The sequence below is a fragment of the Saimiri boliviensis genome, chromosome 2 (assembly GCF_048565385.1).
Source record: "Saimiri boliviensis isolate mSaiBol1 chromosome 2, mSaiBol1.pri, whole genome shotgun sequence".
Lineage (NCBI taxonomy): Eukaryota > Metazoa > Chordata > Mammalia > Primates > Cebidae > Saimiri > Saimiri boliviensis.
The window spans coordinates 44,797,383-44,823,941 of NC_133450.1; the positions used below are offsets into that span (position 1 = coordinate 44,797,383).

The 26,559-nt window shown below is 42.1% G+C and overlaps 1 non-coding gene and 3 pseudogenes across 1 annotated transcript; 2 read left to right on the plus strand and 2 right to left on the minus strand.

Moving 5' to 3' along the window:
* Positions 1-123: 123 nt before the first annotated feature.
* LOC104650816 (cytoskeleton-associated protein 2-like) lies at positions 124-10,192 on the minus strand (annotated as a pseudogene).
* Positions 10,193-10,317: 125 nt separating this feature from the next.
* Positions 10,318-10,424, minus strand: LOC120364107 (U6 spliceosomal RNA). The gene has a single exon (XR_005579459.1). It is a non-coding gene; the product is annotated as a U6 spliceosomal RNA (small nuclear RNA).
* A 3,992-nt stretch (positions 10,425-14,416) lies between these two features.
* LOC120363900 (cytochrome c oxidase subunit NDUFA4 pseudogene) lies at positions 14,417-14,661 on the plus strand (annotated as a pseudogene).
* Positions 14,662-17,932: 3,271 nt separating this feature from the next.
* Positions 17,933-26,066, plus strand: LOC141583540 (small ribosomal subunit protein uS2-like; annotated as a pseudogene).
* The last annotated feature ends 493 nt before the right edge of the window (positions 26,067-26,559 follow it).

Here is a 26,559-nt window from a genome sequence, read left to right on the forward strand (position 1 = left end):
AGACTACAAGTCCCAGGATGCCCTGCTGGCCCGTGACCGGCTGGGAAATAAAGAGCCTTCCCTCCGCGGTGGGGGCGCTGTGGATGTGCTGAGCGACGCGAGGCGGGGAAGTCTGGGCCTAGTCTAGCGCTTCCTCGGACGCGACCACTGGCCCCGCGTTCGGGGAGGAGCTGGGCGGGCGGTCCTGCACTGGCGTGCCGCTCCCCCAGCCACGGCAATTGACAGCTGGCTCTGGATCGCCAGCCCTGCGCTGGCAGCTTCATAGACTGGCGAGGGCTCGGAGTTGGCGCTTGGCAGAGAGCTGAGGCTTCCCAGATGCTGTCGCCGCACCCCTTCGCAGGAGGGTGCAGGTCCGAAGTCCTGAGACTTGGAGCGCGCGCGAGAAAGGGGTTGGAGATGATGAGTCAGAAACGCGGGGCGTTTCTTGTCCCCTCCCCTGGGACCTGGGCGCCGAAGGCGGAACAGGCTTGCTGGGCAGGCGGATAGATAGGGTAGGCAGAGGGAGGGACGCTGCGACCCGCGTCTCTCCCTACCGCTTTCCCGCCTCTTGAGAGCACGCCGGTGTAAAGAGCCCGCGCTGTCGCCACCCTTTCTCTCCAACGCGGGAGCGGGACTGCGCAGGCTCGGCGTCTGGTCGGACCCGCCGACCTTTGATCCCGGCTGCGATCGGGTTGCTGAACTTCTGGCTGCGTTCAACCCCCACCGTTTGTGACCTTTGCAAGTGTGCAAAGATAACAGGCTCGCGTGGGCTTGGGAAAAGCCCAGGAGAACTGGGAGTCCCAGTAACAGCAGCAGATGGGCAGCTTACTAGCCGCTAGAAACTAGAAATTGACCAGAGCTGGAGTACCAAGAGAACTCACCCCAAATTCACATAGTGCCCGGGATGGCTCTTCGCCTCATTCTCATTTTTGTTCCCACTTGAGAAGGCTTCTTTCCCCTAGAGGATGCTGCTTCTCCTGGCCTAGACAGGCCCAGGCACCAGTGAGTACAGAGCGCAGCCTGGCTGCCTTGCCTTGGCATTGCAGTAACGCCTGCTGCAGCTCCTCTGTGACACCTTGGAAGAATAGTAATAATCTTCCTATGACAAGGTTAAGTGTGAGTACTAGTGGGTGGGGACAGTTCTGGGATCAGGCTCTGGAATGGAGAAAAGATCTAGGCCTTCTGCATTTCTTCCTCTCCCCCAGTCTAATTGCCAGTGTAATGGAGAGCTCGTGTGCAGGGCTGAGAAAAGAATAATTTTCTTGAAAGTCAGAAGGTGGTAGATGAGGAAGCTGAGGAAAGAAAATTAACAATTTGCTCCGTTTTCCAGGTTTTAGTGATGTGATCAGATTAGATATTGCATTCTAGTTCCTAAACAAGCTTGATGGCGATGGAAATTAACCTGCATCAGTCAGATTAGACTAGGCGGTGGTAAATGCCAAAACCACAGTGGCTTAAAACCATACAGGTTTATTTCTCATACTGCGTGTCCAAAGTAGGCTGGCAAGGGGTTCTGCTCATTGCAAGTGTTTCAGGTACCCAAGTTCACCGAGCGCCACCATTTTGAGATCCTGCCCTGTCACTAGGAGGGTTAAGGTTGTGCCTGGTCAGAATATGAAGTAAGCATGAAGAACTGTTCTTAGACTCTTAAATGCTGCCTTGAAGGGATACATTCATGTCACTTCCATTCATTCAGTGGCCAAACCAAGTCATGTAGCCACACCCAACTTAAGGAAAGCCAGAAAGGAAACGCCCACAAGGAGAGGGGAAGCAGAAATACTTGATTAAAAGAAACAGTTAGCCGGGCTTGGTGGTTCATGCCTATAATCCCAGCACTTTGGGAGGCCGAGGTGGGTGGATCACCTGAGGTCAGGAGTTTGACACCAGCCTGGCCAACATGGTGGCCGTCTCTACTTAAAAAAAAAAAAAAAAAAAAAATAGAGCATGGTGGCAAGTGCCTGTAATCCCCGATACTTGGGAGCGTGAGACAGGAGAATTGCTTGAACCCGGGAGGCAGAGATTGCAGTGAGCCAAGATCGTACCACTGCACGCCAGCCTGGCAGACAAGGCAAGACTCTGTCTCCAGGGCAAAAAAAAAAAAAGAAAGAAACAGAGTTAATCATTTGTGATGATTTTTGAACAGCTTAGCAGTTGAAATTTATCTGTTCCAGCAGTTATGCCCATGTCTACTTTTTTGGTTTAGTTTCATGAACCCTTAAGTGAAGTTCTTAGTAGAAATTTTTCCTCAAAAAAATAATAGGACTGGGAATCAGGAAACCTAGATTCTAATTCTGTTGCTTGGGCAAGTCAAACCTTTCTGAACTACCTTTTGTTCACTTGGAGGTTATAGTAATATTTATTCTCTCTACCTTACTAGAGTATCAAAGCTAAAATGAAATCACACAAGGAAAAGTACTTTAAAACTGTAAACCACTTCAGGTGTTGAAAATAAATTGCCTGTAGAAGTAATTTAAATGATAATTTCTTAAAAATCAAGAGCCAGATGCAGCTATAGTCCTTCGATCATCAGTCTGCATTAGACAAACATAGTAGCAATTCAGGTTTTGAATATATGATACAGTTCATGTAGGTCTTGCAAAGTCCAAGAGTCTTAGATTAAACATTAAATTCTTAAAACCTCTGATGAAACTTTTCATCGTAGCCTCCAGGGCACTGGTTCTGAAAGAAGGGTCATTTTGTTTCTCAGAGGATATTTTGCAATGTCTGGAGACATATTTGTTAGTCACAACTGAGGAGTGGGGGAGGTGGAAATATGTAACAATGGAAGGCGCATTAAATGAGAAGTCAGATTTGGGGTTTAGTTCTAGTGCCACTAATGCCGCTTTCCTGTGCATTATCCTCTGCCAGCTGCAAGCAAAGACTGTTTCAGACTTGTCCTGTGTTCCTCGTTATTCCCCCTCCACATTGCCTATTGCCAGAGTTCCAGGCTGCTCCGTGGCAGTGTTCTGCTTTGCTTCAGTGATTCCCAGCAACCACTGTATCTGCCTCTTTCTTCATTAGTTTGGCAGCCTCTGTGGAGGTCACTCATTTTACTTGAATGGGAACTTGACAGAAAGAAGAAACTGACAAGGTTTCCGCTGATGTCAGTGTTCAAAGGCCGTGACCCCTATCTCTTCTTTTAAACATTAGAGAAATTCAGTTCATGATATATGGCTTCATATGCAGATGTGGCGCATTGGTGGTTGGGAAATTATCCATGCAAATAAATTTGACCCTCATTTCTTTGAAATTCTGTCATTTATTCTGGCTTTTAACACATGATTATAGACAACTGACAATATTTCACAAATGAACTCTTCGTTTTCTGAATATGCTTTTTGGCAAGATGGCTCAGGTTTCGTGTCCAGGGCTGTGTCCTCTGCTGCCATCTCGTGGTCTCTTGGCTGTCCAGGTCAAGGTCTCACAAAGCACCTTTCCTAAGGTAATGGCGTTGGGCAGTGGCTTAGTTGGGGAAAGACTCTCCTCTCCTCGGTGTGGGGTGCTCCCAAAGTTCCTCCTCTGCAGTGGGTCCCTGAGGGCAACAGCACACTCCACCTGGCTGGAAACCTGGGCCTCACAATGAGGCAGGAGGCAGAGAGCCCCTTCCAGTTGTCTGCACCCTCTTGGGCCTCTGTGTCTGTTATGCAGTCCTGGCCAGGAACCACCAAATTCGGTGAACCCAACTGCCCAGGAGTAATTGGAGCTGACCTCCAATTACTTGCTTGGCCTGAAGAATGCAGTCTCTTGCCACATGCCACCGGGGGCTGTGATGCTTTTAATTTCAGTAAGAACTGAAGACTCTCCCATCAGGTTTCTAGATTCTAAATCCACACAAAATGGGCCTAGACAAGAAAACAGAAGGATATGTTGCTCTTTGTCCACACCTTTCATCCTGGCAGGCCCAGCCAATGCTGCCTCAAATTTGACGTTTGATTGATGGACTGAGCGGGACAGTGGCAGTGGTGTGGTCACTGAGTCACTGTGTTTCCTATAAATATGACAGGATCTATGTACTACAGTGATCAGAGGTCCATCTCTAGGGAACTGGGAATGTGAGAGACTGCCCTGACCTGGGCATGCTGCTGCTCGTGACTGAGCAGGAAGAGAGAAAGCAAAAAATGTTTTTAGTTGCTATTTTTTTCATTGTTGCTATTTTTATACATTGTTATATATATATATAAAAACATGTATACATACACACACACGATAATGTGTATATGTGTGTGTGTGTATGTATACATGTTATATATATATATGGTTAAAAACCTTCTCATTGCTAATACAAATTTGTACAACTTTCCCCTAGTTGTTAGCCCACTTCCCTGACTCCACCTAGTTTCCATAACCCCTAATCCCAGCCTTCTCAAAAAAAAAAATGGAATAGGAAGGGAAGGAGAAAGGGAAGGAGGAGGAGGTAGAATAAGACTGCTTTTGGTGTTTGCTTTAACATGATGTCCCCATTATAATAATTCAGAAGGAAGGGCCTCCTCATATAATTTCCTAGGGCCTCAGGCCAGAGAGAGCCATACTTACAGGTAAATTGCTACTAAGCTGGCATGTGTTGCTTCTTCTTAAAATTCAGATGCCATTTACTATCATCTTGTTTCTTTCATGTTCTTGTTTGCCTATTTTTATTTTTCCTGACTTATTTCATTTATATTTTGTGTTCCCTGTTTTTCTTCATTCCTCTTAGCATCTGAATCTTTGGTTCATTTTTCTTAAAAGAAGCTTTTCCTAAGTTCTCTCCAGAGTTAATGAATTTTCTTTGTTGATTCTTGACAGTTTTCCTTTGCCATTGTAAAGTTTTCTTTAAAATGTTTTTATTCAAATCCAAACTTCCAAGATATAATGTATTTGCTTTGCCTCTTTATGTTCTCCTCTCTCTATGTATAAAGAGAACGCTGGCCGGGCATGGTGGTTCACACCTGTAATCCCAGCACTTTGGGAGGCCAGGGTGGGCAGATCATGATATCGAGAGATCAAGACCATCATGGCCAACATGGTAAAACCCCATCTGTACTAAAAATATAAAAAAATTAGCTGGGCATGGTGGTGCGTGCCTGTAGTCCCAGCTACTCGGGAGGCTGAGGCAGGAGAATTGCTTGAAACCGGAAAACAAAAGTTGCAGTGAGCCGGAATCGGGGCACTGCACTCCAGCCTGGAGATAGAGCAAGACTCCGTCTCAAAAAAAAAAAAAAGAAAAAGAAAAAGAGAATGCTATGTGCTCACTTATTCTTTTTTTTTTTTTTTTTTTTTTGAGACCAGGGCCTGGCTCTGTCACCCAGACTGGAATGCAGTGGCATGATCTTGGCTCACCACAACCTCTGCATCCTGGGCTCAAGCCATCTTTACACTTCAGCTTCTCGAGTAGCTAGGACTAGAGATTTATGCCACTACATCTGGCTAATGTTTGTCTTTTTTGTAGAGAAGAGGTTTCACCATGTTGCCCAGGCTGGTCTCCAACTCCTGAACTTAAGTGATCTACCCGCCTCAGCCTCCCAGATTGTTGGGATTACAGGCGTGAACCACTGCGCCCAGCCCGCTCTTATTCTTTATGTAAAGCTAAAGTCATAGCACAGGAGAAACAGAATTTATTCTTTTGTAAATCTCAAAGATAATTATGATGAAAAGAAATTGTTCTTTGCGAACCTAAGAAGTGAAACTGGGTCCAGTGGTTACTTGTTATAGAGAGGCCAATTTTCGACTGTGAAATAGAAACTGAACACCTTACAAAAGATGAGATTCTTTAAAGTTAGGCTCTCAACCTGTGGATATTTTAGAGGTGTTTTGTGTAATGAACCTTCTTATACACTGACAGGTTATTGAAGCAGATATTCAAATATCAGCTGAGTGGTTGAGTTAGATACCTTTTGATTTCTCTGCCAACACTCAGATTCCATTCATTGGCCTTTCAGTGGTGGTAATGTTTTTTTAATTGACCCATCCATACTCTCCAATGTCTGGCCCTGGGCAAAATTATAAAGTAAGATGCTGGTATTCCTCTAGTCCCCAGAACCAAGTGTATCAGTCCTGGCACTATTGATATTTGGGCCAGATAATTCTTTTTTATGGAAGACTGTTTGGTGCATTGTAGAGTGCTAAGCAGCAACCTTGGGCCCTACCTACTTGATGTCAGTAGCACCCCTCCATCCAGTTGTGACAATCAAAAATATCTCTACACGTTGCCAGATGTCTGCTGGGATGCAAAATTACTTCTTTCTTTGAAAAACAGTGCCTTTAAAGGATGTAATAAGAAAGGTTTTAAGAACTTAATGTCAAATTTCTCAAGATCCTTGTATTTTAAAAGACCTACAAAGACCTATCGTAACCAAACAGCACATCCAAAATCTGAATTCCTGCCCTAGCTTTTGCCCCCTACTCCTCTTTCCTGAATTTTCTGTCTTGCGTTATTGCAACCACATCAGGCCAATCTGGTTCAACTTATGTAACAAAGTTGTGAGTTATTTCTCAGTTGCCATGGACCCCAGGTTGAAAGTCATGTAACCTGAGCATGCACAGATCAACACATGTGCTACCCACACGGGAAACCTGAGTGCTCAGACCAAGAAGGGTGGGGGAGACTGAATTGAGAAGCAGACACCGCATAGCAGGATCCAGAATCCAATCAGATGAGCTCTAGCATCACCTCATGGCAGGATCCAGTCATGTCATGCCTCCTGGCATCATCTCATTGCAAAGTGCAATCAGATCACACCTCATTACCCTGTGTTTATAAAACCCAACCCCCAGCTCAAAGAGACAGGTTTGAGCATTTCCTATCTCCTTGGCAGTTGAATCATGCCGCTTCCCTGCTTAAAAGCTCTTCAGTCCTCTGAATCACCCACAAGGTTAAGTCCAAGCCTTTTTAAATGGTGCATGGCGCTCTGTGATTTGGCTCCTGCCCACCCTTCCAGCATCATCTCCCACGTCCCCTCTCTTGCATTTCATGATTTGGTGATAGCAGTTTGAGAGAGGTGGCATTGATTTTTTTTCATTACCAGAGCTTTCTGTTTCATCTGTTATTTCAGTCTCAGAGTACATTCAGCATAGTACTACATTAGGACAGCATACAACGACATCAGTATCACTTCCTAACTCTGTTAACTCTTCCAGTGAAGACACGCAAGGACACCACTGATCTTTCAACATACCTGGCAATGTTAAAGTTTTATTTTGACATTGAAAACATCTCACTGGTGTTAAAAACTTGAGCTCTTTAAATGTTTGTTTAACCAAATTGCACCTTTTTTTTTAACACTTTGCAAGTATGGCTTAGTAAATACATTATATTGATTAAGCAACTTGCCCTAGTTTCTGTATTGGGGATTTTAACATTATCAGTTAGACCTTTTGTTTTGTCATCTGCTGTTTTTCAGAATCTTGAAATAGCACATTTCCATGATGTCTGTTCCCTTCCATGTCTGTGGAAGCATAAAAAAAAAATATGTCTATTCCCCATTTCTGGTTTTCCTGACTCTATAGATTAACAGTTGTGTCTTCAGTGTTGACCTTTTGGACTTGTTCCTTGGTTGCACAAGCCTCCTCAGTATTTTCTCCAAAACTGACATTTTCTTAACTCTTTATTGCTAGAATATCTACAGTTGTGTGTCTCATCTCTTCAATAGGCTGAGCCCCTGACAGAATGGTCTTCTTATAGATTGCAAGAATACTTTCAATAGGACTTGGTGTTGGTTCAGTGTATGTGAGACATATTCGGTATTTTATGAGATTTGGCATCTGGAATATTTTTAATCAGATTGTTCAGTGTGACAAATATTTCTTCTTCTGGCCATCCCTCATTAATTAGGTTTAGGCATTCAGAAAATGTGTTGCTTGCCTTTTCATTAAATAGTTTTTGTTCATTTTCTGCTATGGTAGTCCAAAAGGACCCAAATGGTTTTTCATTTTTGTCCTTAAGACTCACACTAGGTAACTATTGAGTTAGGAGGCCTTTTCAGCTCTGTTTCTTTGCCAGCTTTCCACTCATTCAGATGAGCTTTTCTGTCTTCTGAATTTTCTTTGGATTGAGTTGACCTACTATCAGCAGTTGGTTTTGCTATAGTATGTCTTCACTGGTCAATAGGTTTTGATTTTTCTATCAGTTTGGCATTAGAAGATGAAGCAGGAGTTGGGGGTGGTGGATCACACCTGTAATCCCAGGAGGCTGAGGTAGGAGGATCCCTTGAGGCCAGGAGTTCAGGACCAGGCTGGACAATGTAATGAGACCCTGTCTCTAAAAAAAAAATTTTTTTAATTAAGATGAAGCAGGCCTGGCTACAATTTCACATTCTATGCTCCTTTTTTTTCTTCTTCTTCTTTTTAAAACTTTCTTTATTTTGGCAACCTTTTGTCTAATAGATAAGATGCTATGCTTCTTGATTGTGCCTTCTTCTCTATGTCCTGAGAAGATCTGGTTTTGACACTAGATAAAACTGTTTTTGATTGTAATAATTCTTTTTTTTTTTTTTGAGGCGGAGTTTCACTCTTGTTGCCCAGGCTGGAGTGCAATGGCGCGATCTCGGCTCACCGCAACCTCCGCCCCCTGGGTTCAGGCAATTCTCCTGCCTCAGCCTCCTGAGTAGCTGGGATTACAGGCACGTGCCACCATGCCCCGCTAATTTTTTTGTATTTTTAGTAGAGACGGGGTTTCACCATGTTGACCAGGATGGTCTCGATCTCTTGACCTCGTGATCCACCCGCCTTGGCCTCTCAAAGTGCTGGGATTACAGGCTTGAGCCACCGCGCCCGGCTGTAATAATTCTTTTTTATGAGACCTTTTCCTGATTGTAAACAAGGCTGAAGTTCTACTGATGCCTTCTTCAACAGTATCCTGGGTATTATTGGATGATTTCTAATAAGAGATCGCACAAAGTTAGTGAGCATTACATTTGGTTTACCCCAGGTTACATTTAGTGCAACCCAGGGTCCTTGCACACACTGTGAACAAGTACACACTTATAACTGTTGCACCTTAAATTTTTGTTGTTTCAAAAAGTTCCAGGAACAAACAAAACAAAACTCATTGGATGCAGAGATGCCCTCTGAATTGGAGATTAATTTGGCAAACTCCCCACATTACCATACAAAAAAATCCCACCCAAGGAGGAGTTTATTTGCCACTGTCTATACATGTGATGTATGAAGAAGCATGATCGATGACTTTACCTCTGCATACGATGACTCAGCTAAGCAGCTCAATACAAGCCCTGTTTTCAGCTTTGTTCTAGGAGGAACTGCTTTGGGAATTATCCCCAGTATTCTCCTTATTTGTTGCAAGTAATGAAATCCCCTTGTTAAATTTTCCTTGGTTGTGGTCATTGGACTGTCACTGGTCAAACGACTGAACTCACCCATTGTGTGGGTAACAGTGGCAGTCATATTAGAGGCTCTATTACTTTTCGCTGTTCCACTGCTGGTGTTTATAAGCTGAGGCTCTGTGGCTTTTGGAATAGTAATTGAAAATTTCTTTGTTGTTGCAAAACTCTCATCTTTGACTTGTAGAGGTTTTCTAAATGAATTAATCTTAGACTGAACAATTTGGCCACAAGATTCCATCACAGACTTCTTGGGTATGTCAGCCTCTTGCTTTTGTTTTTCTTCAATTATTTGTTTCTGTTTACTATTATTGTTAAGGTGAAATGTCTTATATTAATGCCATACGTTGACGTTGGGGGTCATCTTCAGTTGGTAACAACTTCAGAGTTTATTATCCTCAAATTTATGTGTGACAATTACTGTAGTTGAATTGATCATTTCATTAGAAGGTTTTAAAGGAATGCAATTTTTACCACCATTGTATTATTTTTGCTCCTCATGAATCTGTTGATATTTTCTTTATCACCCATTTCTGATTTAAGTTTCAAAATATTTGTCTTTTCTTGGAACTGGTCCTTAAATGCCACCACTTTCTGGCCTCTATTGACATTACACAGCTATGGTAGCCAACTTACAGATTCCAGCACAGGTCCTTATCATTCTTAGATGCAAAAAGCCTGAACACTATCTGATTTTCTGATTTTCATGTTTGTATGCAAAAAAATGTTTTTCTTCTTAACAGAGGACTCTTGAGTCTTTGTCTTATTTGTTCTTTGAATACGAATTGGGCTTCAGGGGCCACTGCAGGTCCCAAGACATGGCTTGGGTATTTGTCACAGCCTGAGGTGAGGGGATCCATCTTCAGCTTTGACTCATTCAGGCCAGAGCCAGTGAACATTGCCTATTTGTTTTTCTTGTGTAGTGAAAATCACAATTGAATACTGTGTGGCACCCATTTTGCTTTGAGTCACACCATTTCCTTAGTGCCACTCAGCAATTAGTGAAATGATCTCTGGTATTGCACAAAATATGAAATGCTTCAAGAATTTGCATGTCATCCTTGCTCACAGCCCATGCTAATCTTCTCTGTATTGTTTCAGTCTTAGCATATGTACTGCTGAAGCGAGGACTAAATTATTAATTAATATGTATGACACTCCTTCATCTTGTCCTTGCATTTTAGTCTCTCCCTCCCCCTCCTTTTTTTTTTTTTTTTCTTGTTCTTTTTGATTATCCCAAGGATGATGATGATAACAGCACTGACTCAGTGATGGGGTATGTGAGGGTCAGGGATGTTTGTTGCACACATTTGTGAGATGTCAATGAAAAAACTGTTTCTGGACCAAACTGAGGGTTGGGCTGCTATTTCTCGTGGCCCAGTAATGAGATGCAGATGAGCCAGGGAGGAAGAGAGTTTTATTTCTGTAACCTGTTACAGGGAGAAGGCCTGGAAGTTATCACTAGACCAACTCAAAATTACAGAGTTTTCCAGAGCTTATATGCCTTCTAAGCTATATGTCAATGTGTAAGTGTGCATTCATCTAAAGACATAAGTGATTAAATTATTTTAATCCATAACTAAGGTCTGAGTCCTGAAGACCTTCCTCTGAAGCCTCAGTAAATTTATTTAATCTAAATGGATCCAGGTCTTGGGGTGATTACCCTTATCTTGTTTCCTGCTAAATCACAGAGGTTTGGGGAGTTCTTTAACACCTCCAAAAAACTTGTTTATGGAGGCCTGTGGAGTTTCTTCAGACCCAGAATAAAACTTGTTTAATCCTAAATGGGTCCTGTTAAGAATTTCTTCATTATTTTGTCATGCTTTAAGGCCCAAGAAAGGCGTAGGCAAAACTCTTGATGGGCTTTTGTTACATTCCAGCCTTTGTATGAGGCCACCAGCTTTTTCTAGTTTTTAATATTTAACGAAACCACTGTCAGTACTGAAACAGTTGTGATAGAGGCCTGCATTAGTGAGACGTGGCCTGCCACAAAACCACTAGTAGGAAGTCAGAGTCATATGATGTCAATATAACGGTCAAAAATTCTTACTTCAGGATACATATTTCTTACTTCTGTGCCTCATTTAAGCTGTTGTATCTAGTCCTAGCCCTACACCTGTCCCTCAGGACTCCCTCTGTTCAGTACTCATCCACTTTGGGAAGCTTCCCTTGACCTCTCCAATCACCATCATGATTATAGGCTTCAATGCTCCCTAAGTACTCTATACCCAGTAAAAAAAATATATATTTTATTTATTTATTTATTTTTTTAGATAGTGTCTCATTCTGTTGCCCAGGCTGGAGTCCAATGGCACAATCTCAGATCACCGCAACTTTTACCTCCCAGGTTCAAGCAATTCTCCTGCCTCAGCCTCCCAAGTAGCTGGGATTACAGATGCATGCTACCATGCCTGGCTAATTTTTGTATTTTCAGTAGACACAGGGTTTCACCATGTTGGCCAGGCTGGTCTCAAACTCCTGACCTCAGGTGATCCACCTGCCTCAGCCTCCCAAAATGCTGGGATTACAGGCATGACCACTGCCTGGCCCAGTCTATACTTCAGATATCTTATTCAAATTACTATGTGTTGACTTTTGAAATAGGAACTGTGTTTCATTCATCTTTGTAACCCTAGATCTTAGCCAAATGAATGGCATGTAGGAGACATTTGATAAATGTTTGCAGAATTAATACATAGACTAAGTCAGAAGGAACCTACTATGGTTTGAATATGTGTCTCCCTCCAAAATTCATATGTTGGCACTTAAACCACAAGGTGATGATATGAAAAGGTAAAGCCTTTAGGAGATGATTAGGTCCCTTTAGAGCCTTTCAGATCAATGCCCTTATAGGAGGGCTGAAGAGAATTAGCCCTTTTTGTCTTTCTGTTTCTTCTGCCACCTTAGGACACAGCAGTCCTTCCCTCCAGAGGATGCGGCAGCAAGGCACCATCCTGGAAGCAGATACCAGGCCCTCACCAGATATCACACCTGCTGACTCCTTGATCTGAGACCTTATAGCCTCCAGAACTGTGAGAAATAAATTTCTATTGTTGATAGATTACCCAGTCTCAGATACTTTGTTATAGCAGTACAAATTGACTAGGGCAGAACCTTAGAAGGCATTCAACTCAACATAGAACAACATTCTGATAGTCATCCAGTCTCTGGTTAAACATTGGTAACAATGGTGCCACTGGAAAAATTCATTCAAACATGGCTGCTGGTGCTGCAACACATTTGCAATCTCTAACTGCAACTGGATCCTAAAAGGTGCACCATAATGCACTATTGTGGCTCTCAATTTCCATAGCTGCTATTTCAAATTTATTACCTTGTCCTCAATAGTTATTCTAAAGTGAATCTGGAAAATAAACAATAACAACTAAAACAAACAAAACCTTCTTATGAGAAGAGTATGTCATAGACTTTATCTCTTGGCAATTAATGTACATTATAAAAATGTTTTAATATCACAACAGCACGTATTAGCACTAGAATAGACAGATAAATGAGCAGAACAGAGAGTCCATGAAAAAGCTCAAGTATATACAAAGATTTAATTTATTTTAATGAGACTATTTCCTATCAGTAAATGGTAGTCTAATTTTTAAAAAATAAATGATGTTGAAACTGAATAGTTGTGAACAAAGTAAGGTAACATTTCTATCATATGACATATACCAAAGTAAACTCTAGATTATTAAATGGAAAAATCAATACCATAAAAATATGAGAAGAAAATATAGATAAATATTTATATAATAGGAAAAAATGAGGTCTTTTTATGCCATAACACTGGTTGTCGAGACGTAAAAGATTAAGAGATTTTACATTAAAATTTTTATTTTTTTCTATTTATTTATTTATTTATTTAGAGACAGAGTCTCACTCTGTCACCCAGGCTGGAGTGCAGTGGCCTGATCTTGGCTCACTGCAACCTCTACCTCCCAGGTTCAAGTGATTCTTCTGCCTCAGCCTCCCAAATAGCTGGGATAACAAGCACATGCCACCATGCCCTGCTAATTTTTATATTTTTGGTAGACATGAGATTTTACCATGTTGGCCACACTGGTCTTGAACTCCTGACCTCAAATAATCCACCTGCCTCAGCCTCCCAAAGTGCTGGGATTATAAGTGTGAGCCACCATGCCCAGCAAAAATTTTAAACTTTTTATGCAAAAAAGAAAATCACAATAATGGTGAAGTTCAAGTAAAAAGTTGAGGAAGGAAGGATAACAGAAAATAACATATAGCTAAAAGATTGTTAGTATTAATGAAAAGAACTTAAAAAATTGATTTAAAAAAGCCAATTTACCAAAAAGAAAGAAATTTAAATGGCCAATAAATCTATGAATGATTATTTATATTCATAGTAGTTAAATAAGTGCAATTTAAAACAATAAGATGCTGACCAGGGTCAGTGTTGTGGACATATAGTCCCAGCTACTCAGGAGTCTCAGGAGGGCGAATGGCTTAAGCTGAGGAGTTTGAGGCCAGTCTGGGCAACATGGTGAGACTCTGTCTCTAAAAAATAAAAAGAGGCTAGGCATGGAGGTTCATGCCTATAATCTCAGCACTTTGGGAGGCCAAAGCAGGAGGATCGCTTGAGGCTAAGAGTTCTAGACCAACCTGGGCAACTGAGATCCCATCTCTACAGTTAAAAAATTAGATGAGATAGTGGCACATGCCTATAGTCCCAGCTACTCAGGAGGCAGATTTCCTGAGCCCTTCAGCTGCAGTGAGCCATGATCTTACCACTACACTCCATGGCTTGGGGGATAGAGTAAAACTCCATCTCTAAAAAAATAAAAAGAATTCAAACAATAAGGTGCAATTTTATGCCAATCAGATAATTAATATTTTCAAATGCATAAAACCCATTAGTGATGATTATGCAAGGAAATGGGCACTTTCTTATATTTCTGGTAGGACTATAAATTGGTATAACTTTAATGGAAAGCAATTTAATGACTTGTATCTACAGATTAACAATTGCCTACTATTGACCCAGCCATTCTGCTTCTAATAATTTTTCTCAGGAACAGAGTACAGGGAGTTAATCCAGGGCCTGGCAGGCAAGTTTGTTCCCTCCTTTTGGACCAGAGGCTGCCACCGCTCGCATGCTCCACCAGATCCTCGGTAGGGTCAAGAAGCATCCACGCTTGATCCCCCTTCGTATTTATTAAATCTGGAGGTATTGGAGCAGCGCTGTATGTCCAGTCTGGCATTGTTCAATCAGGATGTTAGTTGGGACAGAAGACATAAGCCAGAACCCTGAAAGAAACTGGGTCCCAATAATCAATACAAGTTTCACTCAGTGAATATAGATTATAACAAACTGAAGAAAGAAGGTCCACACTTCTAAATGGCATGTTTCACCATAAAGCTGCTTACAATGCAGGTCTTCCAGAAGCCTTCCAATTTTCCACTTAACCAGGAAATAGTTCTCCTCTAAATGCATAAAATACCTTGATGTATTTATTGTGTTGGGGATGACACCGATTATATCTGAAACTTGGGAGAAAAAAAAGAAAACTTTTCCCAGAAATAACCTTGGACATGTGCAAGGAGTTACTTACTGAAATGTACATTACAGAATTAATTTTAAAAGCTTAAAAGGCAAACAGTCTAGATATCCAAGAGTAAGGTAACTTACTCTTTTTGTTTTGTTTTGTTTTGTTTTGTTTGAGACAGTCTTACTCTGTCACTCAGGCCAGAGTGCAGTGGCGCCATCTCGGCTCACTGCAACTTTCACCTCCTGGGTTCAAGCAATTCTTAAGCCCTGGCCAACTGAGTAGCTGGGATTACAGGTATGCACCACCAGGCCCAGCAAATTTTTGTAATTTTAGTAGAGATGGGGTTTTGCTATGTTGGCCAGGCTGGTTTTGAACTCCTGACCTCAAGCGATCCACCTGCCCTGGCCTCCCAAAGTGCTGAGATTACAGGCATGAGCCACTGCACCCAGCCCATAATGTATTTTTAAGTGAAAAGCATACTGCATTCCATTTTTAATAGCTTGAATAGACATTTCTGCAAAGAAAATATTCAAATTGCCAATAAGGACATGATAATGATGTTGAGTAGGGAATGCAGTTCAAAACTACAATGCAATACCACTTTACCACTTCACACCCACTAGAAGAGGTATTTTTAAGAAATGGAAAATAGGCCAGCATGGTGGTTCACACCTGTAATCCCAACACTTTGAGAGGCCAAGGTGGGAGGACTGCTGGACCCTAGGAGTTCAAGGCCAGTAACATGGTAAGACCACCCCATCTCTATTAAAAATTATTTAAAATTAGCTGGGTGTGGTAGCATGTGCCTGTAGTCCCAGCTACTCAGGAGGCTGAAGTTGGAGGAGCCCTCGAGCCAGGGAGGTCAAGACTGCAATGAACTATGATCACGCCACTGCACTCCAGCCTGAGCAACAGAGACCCCATCTCCACAAAAAAGGAAAATAACAAGTGTTGACAAGGATGTGGAGAAATTGGAACCCTCTTATATTGCTGGTAGGGATGTAAAATGCTGCAATCACTGTGGAAAATAGTTTGGTGGTTCTTCAATAGGTAAGCACAGAATTACCATATGACCAGTAATTCCATTCATAGGTATATACCAAATGGGTGCTCAATTGCACATGAATATTCATAGCAGCACTATTCACAATAGCAAAGAATGGAAATTACATAAATATCCTTCAGCAGATGAACGGATAAGCAAAATGTGGTATATATCCATAGGATAAAATGACATATTTATTATTATACCATGCTACAACATATATAAACCTTATAATATTATGCTAAGTGAAAAAAGCAGACACAAAAAGCCACATATTTCATAATTTTATTTATATGAAATATCCAAAACAGACAAATCCATGGAAATGGAAAAGCATATTAGGGTTAGCAGGAGCTGGGGAAAGGAGAGAATGGGGAGTAACTGCTTAATGGTTATGGAATTTTAAAATGATGAAAATTTTATTGAACTACAGTAGATAATGGTGATGTTGCACAACATTGCGAATGTACTAAATGCCACACTGAATTGTGCACTTTAAGATGATAAAATGGTGGCCGGGCACGGTGGCTCAAGCCTGTAATCCCATCACTTTAGGAGGCCGAGGCGGGTGGATCACGAGGTCAAGAGATCGAGACCATCCTGGTCAATATGGTGAAACCCCGTCTCTACTAAAAATACAAAAAAGTAGCTGGGCATGGTGGCACATGCCTGTAATCTGAGCTACTCAGGAGGCTGAGGCAGGAGAATTGCCTGAACCCAGGAGGCGGAGGTTGCGGTGAGCCGAGATCGCGCCATTGCACTCCAGCCTGGGTAACAAGAGCGAAACTCCGTCTCAAAAAAAAAATACGTGCTTTAGTATCTAATAAAATAGGGGAATTGGCCATCATATATTTGTATATTATTAAACCAAAACACTATATTTGAACGATCCCAATTTTATTGCAAAAATACACATACTGAATAGAAAAAAACCTACTGAAAGAATATATACCAATATGTTACTAGTAATTATGTTTCAAAGGGGTGATCATAGGTGAATTTTATTTACTTTTTAAAAAATACATTTTCAAAAAATTTCTAGTGAATATATTACTTTTTTTGTTATTTCGTTTTAATTCTTACATTTTCTTTTATTTGTGTGTGTGTGTAACAAGGGATCACTCAGTCACCCAGGTTCTGGAGCACAGTGGCACAATCACAGCTCACTGCAGCCTTGACCTCGGGGCTCAGGTGACTCTCCCACCTCAGACTCTTGGGTAGCCGGGACAACAGACATACGCCACCATGCCCAGCTAATTTTTTGTATTTTTAGTAGAGATGGGATTTCACCGTGTTGCTCAGTCCGGTCTCGAACTCCTGGACTCAAGCAATCCACCCACCTCATCCTCTCTAAGTGCTGGGATTATAGGCATGAGCCACTGTACCTGGCCCTATGTTACTTTCATAATCTGAGTTTTAAATATTTTTCTTTTTGTTTGTTTGTTTTTCTGAGATGGAGTTTTGCTCTTGTTGCTCAGTGATACAATCTCAGTTTACTGCAACCTCCTCCTCCTGTGTTCAAGCGATTCTCCTGCCTCAGCTTCCCAAGTAGCTGGGATTACAGGTGCCCACCACCATGCCTAGCTAATTTTTGTTTTTTTAGTAGAGGCGAGGTTTCATCATCTTGGCCAGGATAGTCTTGAACTCCTGACCTCAGGTGATCTACCCACCTCAGCCTCCCAAACTGCTGGAATTACGGGCGTGAGCCACCACACCCGGCTGAGTTTTAAATATTTTTTTTTTTATATATTAATCTGAGGCCGGGTGCAGTGGCTCAAGCGTGTAATCCCAGCACTTTAGGAGGCCGAGGCGGGTGGATCACGAGGTCAAGAGATCGAGACCATCCTGGTCAACATGGTGAAACCCCGTCTCTACTAAAAAAATCCAAAAAAATTAGCTGGGCATGGTGTCGCATGCCTATAATCCCAGCTACTCAGGAGGCTGAGGCAGGAGAATTGCCTGAACCCAGGAGGCGGAGGTTGCGGTGAGCCGAGATCGCGCCATTGCACTCCAGCCTGGGTAGCAAGAGCGAAACTCCGTCTCAAAAAAAAAAAAAAATTTTATATATATATATATATATATATATTTGAGTTTAAAATATTTTTTAAAAGATTCTCATATATATATATATATATATACACACACACACACATATATATATATATAGAGAGAGAGAGAGAGAGAGCTCAATATTATCAATATATTGAGCCAAAAATTCTCTTTTTTTTTTCTTTTGAGACAGAGTCTCTGTCTCCCAGGCTGGAGTGCAGTGGCACAATCTCCACTCACTGCAACCTCCACCACCCAGGTTCAAGCAGTCCTCCTGTCTCAACCCCCCAAGTAGCTGGGTTTACAGGTGTGCATCACTGCAGTTGGCTAATTTTTGTATTTTTAGTAGAGATGGGTTTTCACCATGTTGGCCAGGCTGACATCGAACTCCTGACCTCAAGTGATCCATCTGCCTCAGCCTCCAAAAGTGCTAGGATTACAGGCATGAGCCACTGTGCCTAGCCCAGAAATTCTTCTTAGGGGTTAAATGAAAACTTTAGTTGAGGTAAAGTGGAAAGAATTTTAAAGATAAATAACTAAACTATTTAGAAATTATTAAAATGAAGGATGAAGAGTAAGGAGGAGGATATGCAGAGAGACCAGTAAGCATGTGCTTAGACATGTTTTAAAAATCTGAGCTGGCCGGGCGCGGTAGCTCAAGCCTGTAATCCCAGCACTTTGGGAGGCCGAGGCGGGTGGATCACGAGGTCAAGAGATCGAGACCATCCTGATCAACATGGTGAAACCCTGTCTCTACTAAAGTACAAAAAATTAGCTGGGCATGGTGGCGCATGCCTGTAATCCCAGCTACTCAGGAGACTGAGGCAGGAGAATTGCCTGAACCCAGGAGGTGGAGGTTGCGGTGAGCCGAGATTGCGCCATTGCACTCCAGCCTGGGTAACAAGAGCGAGACTCCGTCTCAGAAAAAAAAAAAAAAAAAATCTGAGCTGGGCATATGGCTCATACCTATAATCTCAACTACTTGAGAGGCTAAGGCAGGAGGATTCATCGAGGCCAGTAGTTCAAGACGAGCGTGGGCAACACAATAAGAACTTCTCCCCTTGACGACATCTCTAAAAAATAAAGAAAACAATAAGATATTTTCAAGTGTGGTGTTGTCCATATATAACCCCAGCTTCTCAGGAGTCTAAGGAGAGAAGATCACTTGAGCCCAGGAATTCAAGGCCAGCCTGGGCAACATAGTGAGACTCTGCCTCTAAAGAATAAAAATAGGCCAGGAATGGTGGTCAAAGGGCTAGGGGAAAAAAAGAAAGTTTAAAAAAAAAAACTTGCATAGTTGTCTAGCTGAGTCAAAGATGTTATTATTGTGGAAGAGAAGTATCTTTTGCTTTAAAGACAGAGTCTCCCTTTGTCACCCAGGCTGGAGTCCAGTGGCAAAATCATAGTCCACTGCAGCCTTGATCTCCTGACCTCAAGAGTTCCTCTTGCCTGGATCCTCCCACTTAGGCCTTCCAAGTAGCTGATTCTACAGGTGCCAAACACCATGTCTAGCTGAGGAGTATCTTTCAAAAATGAAAGAGAATGAGGACATCACAAAATTATAATAGGAGGTACAGACTAAAAGTTGCTTTTGCAAGAAAGTTGCTTTTGCAAGACACAGAGCCAGGGAGTTTAAAAATAACTCAGAAAAAAAATAAGAAAGCTGTTGTCCAAATTTGTGGCCTCTGATTTTGGCTGGCCACTGGGTTGGAGGAAAAATGAGCTGCAAGTGTGATTTGTGTTCATGAAAAGGCCTTCAGAAGGGACCTCAGTTAATAACAGTTATGCACAATCATGTAGTATATATAATAGTAATAAAGATACTCTCATTGTTAATATTTACATAGACCTTTGTGATGCTTAGTATTAATATATATTTGGCACTGTCCTAAGCATTTTAGTGTTTTAATTCATTTTGTCTTCACAGTACCCCTAAGAAACAAGCACTGTTATCAGCTCTGTTTCACAGATAAGAAAAATGAAGCACAGGAAGGTTGAGTAATGTCTCAGATTTCTAATGTCACATAGCTAGTAAGTGACAGAGCCAATTTGTATCCAGGTGATTTACTCTGGAATTCATGCTGTTAACTACTATGTTATACTGCCTTTACAGCCAAAATATCCCCTCAGGCAGTAGTTCACAAAGTGTAATCCTTTCAAGAAGTCTAGGAGGTCAAAACTACTCCATAATAATACCAAGATTTTCTTTATCTTTCTTTTTTCTTTTTTCTTTTTTTTTCTTTTTCCAGAAGCTTGCTCTGTTGCTCAGGCTGGAGTGCAGTGGTGCGATCTCAGCTCACTGCAACCTCCACCTCCCAGATTGAAGTGATTCTCATGGCTCAGCCTCCTGAGCAGCTGAGAGCACAGGCATGTGCCACCACACCCAGCTAATTTTCATATTTTTTTTGGTAGAGACAGGATTTTTCCATGTTGGCCAGGTTGGTCTTGAGGTTCTGGTCTTAAGTGATCTGCCTGCCTTGGTCTCCCAAAGTGCTGGGATTACAAGTGTGAGCCATGGTGCCCTGCCTAATACCAAATTTATTTGTTTGTTTTGTTTTGTTTTGCCTATTTTACTTTCATTCTGAATATGCAGAGGAGTTTTCCATAGGCTACAGGGCATGTAATAACATCATCACTCTAAGAGCTAACAGAAAATGTGCTTGTATAGTCTTGTATTTTCTAGAAGTTTCTATGGTAAACTCTTTATGGTCCTGAAACCAAAAAGTTTGAGAATCATTGCCCTAAGGTAAAGGAAACATTAGATAATTAGTATCAATTGATTGATTCTCAAGAGATAATCAATACCAATTGCCAGAATTCATCCATTCATTCAGTCAATCTATAATTATCAAGCACACATTCTAGGCATTGTGCTAAGTGTGGGGATTACAGTGGTGAGCGAGAGTGGTATGGTCCCTAGACTTACTGAACTACGTAGTTCAGTAAGTCTAGGGACCATAATGGTTCTAAAACATTAGGGGGCAGAGGAATCCCTTGGTAAGTTAATTAAAAATGCAAATTCTGGAGCTCCATCCCAGAGATATTGATTCATATTTAAGGGACTTGAACTCAGGAATTGTCTTTTTTTACATTTTTTTAAATTTATTTATTTCACAAGATGTTTAGTTGATCCTGAAGCAAAAGAAACTACACTGAAAAACATTGTTCTAGTGGCCTGAAGAGAAAACTTGGTGAAATGAAAATGATCACCATATATAAAGACCTATGGGAAAGAAAAAAAAAGACCTATGTGACTCCAGAGAGCAGAATAGCTACCTAGGTAGAACCTAACCTGAAGACAGATTTCTACCTAATATTAAGAAGGGTCACACAGCTGAGGCAGTGGGTTCCCAACCAACTGCAAGTTTTGAGTCTGCTAGAGAGCCATCCCAAAGACATTGGATGTAACGTTTTTCCATATGACCTCTAAGCAAAGGGAATTATAACAAGAACCAAGAGGAATTGATGAATACTGGTGACTTAAGAAATAAACCCTCAGAATCTCCAAAGTGATAAGTGTCTTTCATGTGCTAATGAGATCTGGTGGCTGGGGGCTGGATAGCCTTATGATGGGGGCTGGATGCTGGGGAACCAACTATGTGATGAGAGAGTTGGAACTTTCAGCCTTTGCCTCTACCACCACCATGAGGGGAGAAGAGCTGAAGCCTGCATTGATCACCAGTGGTCAAGGAATCAATCATACCTATGTAATGAAGACTTCATAAAAACCCAAAAGAATGGTGCTTGGAGTGCTTCAGGATTGCTGAACACTGAAGGGTGGGGTAGCCCCAGGAAACAAGTAGCTTCCATGCTCCTTTCCCCATACCTTGCCCTGTGAACTTCTTCATCTGGCTCTTCATCTGTATACTTTGTAATACTCTTTCTAATAAATCAGTAAATATTAAGTGCTTCCCTGATTCTGGAAGCTGCTCTAACAAATTATCAAACCTGAAATGGAGTCAAGGGTTCAAGACCAGCCTGGCCAACATGGTGAAACTCCATCTCTACAAAACACAAAATACAAAACTTAGCCAGGCGTAGTGGCATGCCTCTGTAGTTCCAGCTACTCAGGAGGCTGAGGCAAGAGAATTGCTTGAACCCAGGAGGCAGAGATTGCAGTGAGCTGAGATTGCACCATTGTACTCCAGCCTAGGAAACAGGAGAAAAATAGGCAGAGGACCTCAACAGACATTTCTCAAAAGAAGACCTGCAAATTGTCAACAGGTATATGAAAAAATGCTCGCTGGCCAGATGTGGTGGCTCACACCTGTAATCCCAGAACTTTGGGAGGCTGAGGCAGGTGGATCACAAGGTCAGAAGATAGAGACCATCCTGGCTAACACAGTGAAACCCCATCTCTATTAAAAATACAAAAAATTAGCTGGGCATGGTGGCATGCACCTGTAGTCCCAGCTACTCAGGAGGCTGAGGCAGGAGAATCTGTTGGACCTGGGAGGTGGAGGTTGCAGTGAACCAAGATTGTGCCACTGCATTCCAGGCTGGGCAACAAAGCGAGACTCCATCTCAAAAAAAAAAAAAAAAAAAAAAAAAAAAAGCTCAACATCCCTTTAGTCAGTGGGGAAATGCAAATTAAAACCACAGAAATTGCTATCACCTCACACCTGTTAAAATGGCTGTTACCAAAGACAAAGGTAAGTGTTGGTGAGAATGTGAAGAGATAATAACCATTGCACACTGTTGGTGGAAATGTAAATTAATATAGCCATTATGGAGAAAAGTATGGAGATCTGTATTAGTCCTTTCTCCCACTGCTATAAAGAACTACCTGAGACTGGGTAATTTATAAAGAAAACAGGTTTAGTTGACTCACAGTTCTGCAGGCTGTACAGGAAGCATGGCTGGAGAAGCCTCGGGAAACTTACAATCATGATAGAAGGTGAAGGGGAAGCAAGCACACTGGAGAAGGAGAAAGAAAGTGAAGGAGGACATGCTACACACTTTTAAACAACCAGATCTCGCAAAAACTCACTATCACAAGAACCGCAAGGGGGAAATCCACCCCCATGATCAGTCACCTCCCACCAGGCCCATCCTCCAACACTGAGGTTTACAATTCCATATGAGATTTAGTTGGGGACACAGACCCAAACCATATCAAGGTCCCTCAAAAATGTAAAAATACAATTACCATATAATCCAGCAATTCCTCTTCTGGGTATAAATTCAAAAGAATTGAAATCAGGATATCAAAGAGATAAATTTGTGTGCACCTGTGTTCATGGTAGTACCACTCACATGGAAGTAAACCAAGTGCTATCCATGGATTAATGGATAAACAAAATGTGGTGTATATATACAATTTAATACTACCGAGCCATTAAAAAGAAGGAAATCCTGTCATCTGAAAAACATGGATGGGCTGGGCGTGGTGGCTCATGCCTGTAATCCAAGCACTTTGGAGGCCAAGGTGGGCGGATCACCTGAGGTAAGGAGTTCAAGACCAGCCTGACCAACATGGTGAAACCTCATCTTTAAAAAAAAAAAAAGAGAGAAAGAAAGAAAAACATGGGTGAACCTGGAGGTTATGCTGTTAAATTAAATAAGCCAGGCACAGAAAGACAAATCTCACATGATCTCATGCATGTGAGGAATCTGAAAACATTAAACTCATGGAAGTCGAGAGTAGAACGGCAGATACCAAGGGCTGTGCTGTGGTAGAAAGGGAGTTGGGGAGATGTTGGTCAAAGGATACAAAATTTCAGTTAGTTAGGAGAAACAAGTTCAAATATCTACCGTACAGCATGGTGACTACAGTTGATAACAATACATTGTATTCTTGAAACATTTTAAGAGAGTTAATTTGAAGTGTTCTCACCACAAAATGACAACGATGTGAGAAATTCCAGGTTAATTAGCTTGATTTAGCCATTCCACTATATATATATAGGTTTTAAAACATCATGTTGTACATATACAATGTTATCTGTCAATTAAAAAAAAAAACACCTTTTTTTTCTATCATGGCATTGCCTCTTATTTGCTGTCCTTCTATGTCAGTGGGAATTAGGTCTAGTCATACATCACAGAAAACCCAAATTAAAGCAGCATATATAAAATAGGATTTGTTTTCTTCTATATGAAAGAAGTGGCCGGGCACAGTGGCTCACGCCTGTAATCCCAGCACTTTGGGAGGCCGAGGCAGGCGGATCACCAGGTCAAGAGATCGAGACCATCCTGGCCAACACGGTGAAACCCCTTCTGTACTAAAAATACAAAAAAAATTAGCTGGGCATGGTGGTGCACCCCTGTAGTCCCAGCTACAGGCAGGAGAATTGCTTAAACCTGGGAGGTGGAGGTTGCAGTGAGCCGAGGTTGTGCCATTGCACTCCAGCCTGGCACCTGGTAACAGAGTGAGACTCTGTCTCAAAAAAAAAAAAAGAAGTCCAGAAGTAGATATAGTCACTAGGGACCCAGGCTCCTTCTGTCTTCCTGCTCTGCCGTTCTTAGGGCAAAACTTCCAGCCTCAAGGTCACTCATGACCCAACATGGCAATTCTAACGGCAGTCTTCATTTTATCTTTGTTCCAGAGAGGAAAAAGGAGAAAGTAGGGGGCAGGGAGTGCCAAAGGAAATAAATCCCCAGCTTTTTTCCACACCACTGCCCTAAAAATATTTTTATTAATTAAAATTAATAATTTTATTATTAATTTTCGTTTCCCTGTATTTCATATTAAATGTTCTGTTCTCATCTGGACTCTCAGCGACATGTGATATACTTGACCTCACCACACTATTTGAAAGAATGCTTTCATCTGGTATCAGAGACTCCACATTCTTCTGGTTTTCTTCGTACTTCATTGGCGACTTCTTCTTAGTCTTCTTTGTTGGATCCTCCTTGTCTTCCCAATTTAAATGTCAGTTGCCTCTGGCTTCATTTCTTGCTCCTCTCCTTTATATACACGATTTCCCTAATGATCTCATCCAGGCCCACGATGTTAAATACTTAGGTTGCTCCCTTTCCTTGCTACCTTCCGAGGGCTCCATATGGCATTGGTCTGGATTGCTCTTTTCTTTCAGATTCCCGTCGTAACTTAAAGGGGAAACTTTCACAATGTCCAGAGCCCTTGATGTCCTGCAAATGAAGGAGGAGGATGTCCTTAAGTTCCTGGCAGGCAGCAGAAACCCATTTAGGTGGCACCAACCTTGACTTCCAGATGGAACAGTATGTCTGTAAAAGGCAAAGTGATGGCATCTGCATAATAAATCTGAAGAGGACCTGGGAGAAGCTTATCCTGGCAGCTCGTGCCGTTGTTGCCATTGAAAACCCTACTGATGTCAGTGTTATATCCTCCAGGAATACTGACCAGAGGGCCTTGCTGAAGTTTGCTGCTGCCACTTGAGCCACTCCAATTGCTGGCCACTTCACTCCTGGAACCTTCACCAACCAGATCCAGGCAGCCTTCCGGGAGCCACGGCTGACCCAAGGGCTGACCACCAGCCTCTCATAAGAGGCATCTTATGTTAACCTACCTACCATTGCAACACAGATTCTCCTCTGCGCTATGTGGACATTGCCATGCCATGCAAAAAAACAAGGGAGCTCACTCCGTGGGTTTGATGTGGTGGATGCTGGCTTGGGAAGTTTTGCGCATGCGTGGCACCATTTCTTGTGAACACCCATGGTAGGTCATGCCTGATCTCTACTTTTACAAAAATCCTGAAGAGATTGAAAAAGAAGAGCAGGCTCCTGCTGAAAAGGCTCTGACCAAGGAGGAATTTCAGGGCAAATGGACTGCTCCAGCTCCTGAGTTCGCTGCTACTCAGCCAGAGGTTGCCGACTGGTCTGAAGGCATGCAGGTACCCTCTGTGCCTATCCAGCAGTTCCCTACTGAAGACTGGAGCGCCCAGCCTGCCATGGAAGACTAGTCTGCAGCTCCCACTGCTCAGGCCACTGAATGGGTAGGAGCAACCACTGAATGGTCTTAAGCTATTCTTTTGTGGGCCCTTAAGCAACATGGAAATAAGATTGATGGCAAATAAACATCGAGTTTCTAAAAAAAGAAAAAAAATACTTATGTTGCTGATTTTATAAGTCTGCAGGTACAGACTTCTGTGCTGAAATCCAGACACATATGTCATCTCTACTTGGGTATCTTACAGGGGTCTCCAGAAACATAACATGCCCAAAACAGAACATTTTTTTTTTTTGACATGGAGTCTCACTCTGTCACCCAGGCTGGAGTACAGTGGCATGATCTCAGCTCACTGCAACCTCTGCCTCCCAGGTTCAAGCCATTCTCCCGTCTCAGCCTCCTGAGTAGCTGCGATTACTGGTGCACCACCATGCCCAGCTAATTTCATTATTTTTAGTAGAGATGGGATTTCACCATGTTGGCCAGGCTGGTCTTGAACTCCTGACCTCAGGTGATCCACCCCCCCCCTTGACCTTCCAAATTGCTAGGATTACTGGCATGGCCACCACACCCACCCCAAAAACAGAACTTTACATTTCCATCCTAAAAATAAAAATTAAAAATTCCATTTTATTTTTTCTCATCTTAGTAAATGACCCACGATTCATTACAGTTGCTGTGGCCAAAACCTAGAAGTCACATTAGATCACTTTCTTTTCCTCCCTTTCCTGTCCTCTTTATGCCCAAAATATATCCCTAGCCCAACAACTCTCATACCTC